The sequence below is a fragment of the Pinus tabuliformis genome, chromosome 3_1 (assembly GCF_031772625.1).
Source record: "Pinus tabuliformis cultivar Carrire ecotype Pingquan chromosome 3_1, CPIR1, whole genome shotgun sequence".
Taxonomy (NCBI): Eukaryota; Viridiplantae; Streptophyta; class Pinopsida; order Pinales; family Pinaceae; genus Pinus; species Pinus tabuliformis.
The window spans coordinates 345,131,707-345,133,973 of NC_142301.1; the positions used below are offsets into that span (position 1 = coordinate 345,131,707).

The 2,267-nt window shown below is 37.8% G+C and overlaps 1 pseudogene; it reads right to left on the reverse strand.

Moving 5' to 3' along the window:
- Nucleotides 1-239: 239 nt before the first annotated feature.
- LOC149187138 (ubiquitin-activating enzyme E1 2 pseudogene) lies at nt 240-734 on the reverse strand (annotated as a pseudogene).
- Nucleotides 735-2,267: the final 1,533 nt, after the last annotated feature.

Below are 2,267 nucleotides of genomic sequence, written 5' to 3' on the forward strand. Positions count from 1 at the left end.
GTGAGCAACCATAAATACTGTGCATTCATTTCCAATGCATTGAACAGTTTGTTGTCTTGGCTAATATATAGCCTAGTCGTTGTCGTATTTAAATATACAGTGAATTCTGTGCATTGGTTCATATATGAACTCTCATACCTCATTCATTATAAGGACATGATTGTATCTAAAATATTGGACTTTTGCTACTGTTAATGAAAGTTGTGTTTGATGTGGTATAAAGAAATTGGGTTCCAAAATCACAAAAAAGCACTGCCAAACAGTCCATGAATATTTGCTTTAATAAAATCAATTAGAGGTTTATGATCACGATAGAAGTCATTGCATTGAATTGCTTTTTCAAGAGTTATGTCTGTGAAGACAACTACCTGGAAATAAGAAATATATTCTTCAGTTATCTCCGAAGTCAAAGTAGATACTGTAACAACAACATTTAATTCTTGTAGCTTATTACAACAAGCAAGAGCTCTATTTTTTCCAATATCATCTTCGGTCAAATAGAAATTTCCAGATAAATCCCACATTTCAACATTTGACTGGTCATGCAAAGTGATTAATTTTACTCCCTCTAGTATAACATTCTTTGCAACTTCAACCCCAAGGTCTTGAAGGCTAGAGATAAGAACATTTTTCCCGAATAGGCGACACATAGCCTCCTTCCCATAAACCACCAGTTGCTTGCTATGTAAATCTTCATCTATATCTACATCAGGTGGGTTACCATCACCAGTCATGTTCACGTTCTAATTTACCACCTCACTAGTGCTCTCAGGATGTAGCCTCTTCACTAAATTCCCTATGGCTTCACTCCTAGCAGCTCTCTTTTCAGGTAGCATATAGTGCAACTAACTGGTCAAAAAATTGCACCAATAAGGCATCGATTAGAAGAACCTGATCTACAGATCTTGAAATTTAGATGAATTCAGGCTCCGAATCGGCCAATTCAGAGAGCCTTTATGTGTATGTACCCAGCTAAGGATTCGATCATCCGTTGCCATTGGAGGCCATTGGAGGCCAAACTTCCTCATACCTGGCTGCCAGAAACAATACTATGCTGCTCGACTAGACCTCGCTTTCAGAAATTTATGAGTGCATTGTTCGACTCGACAATCATACATTGAAGCGGAAGTGTGGTGGCCTATGCGCAGTGGAAGTGTGTGACAATTTCCCTTCGTGGCTCTATATGTTTTGAAATGCCATGAATGCATGAATATAATTGGTTGTTTCATTCTATATTCTTGCGTTATCAATTTAATTCGTAGAGGATGCAGCTGGAGTCTCCATGGCAAGGGAAGAGTGAGTGTCCCCGCTGTTGGAATTGGCCTACAACTTTCCTATTAGAAAATTGGAGGAGATGTGTCAAGGCAAACTACATGGAACTAGTTACTGTCTGCACAAGTAATCTTCGCAAAGGATCCAAAATCATGATTTGCAATTGCTTCTTCCATTTGAAAAATTCACTTCGGAACCACTTCTTGTGATCTGTGGTGAAGAAGCTCACTAGTTTCAACACTTTGACTCATGCCAGTTGTGCTGCTTGTTTCCTTCTGACGTGAGCTTACCACAACAATCAAAATGACAAGATCCTCCCAATGTTTCTCAGTTGCAAGCTAAAAAACAATGTTGTCACTTCCATTGGTTTCCTTTCCCATCATCCATTTTACAACTCCACCATAAAGACTATGGCATGCACTCCCTGAACAGGTGGACAATATTCTCATGACTTTTTCAATAGGCATAGTAATCTAAGACATATTTAGCGGCTATGGTTTTGGCCATTGAACAAAGTGCTTGAAGAAAAATATAATTTTCCTGAACAAGATGCAAATGATTTTTCTGATTTTCTCATTCTAGTCTTAGACTTTGTACCTGAGAAGCGCCCCACTACAGTTTGTCTAGCCTTGCTACAGTCTCCACTAGGATTGTTGAGCCTTCATTTCTTTGCTGAGACAATGGCTAGAATTGATGATACATTAGAGTTGTTAAATATCCTAATTCATTCCACTATTGATGGAATGATAAAAATTAGGTCTCATACACTTTCTGATATTAAAATTTGTCTGCAAAAATGCACATGATAAAATTGATTTTTTTTCAGCTCGTATCTCAATTCCAGCAAAAAGAGCTACATCAAAATAGACATCATTTTGAACCTACCTTTTGTTCAGAACATTGAGACAACCACCCATCAATAGCAAGTCAATATTGTTGAAGTTCATTTAGATTTAGTACCCAATGAAGTAGCAGTTGTGCATGCAGATGAAGAA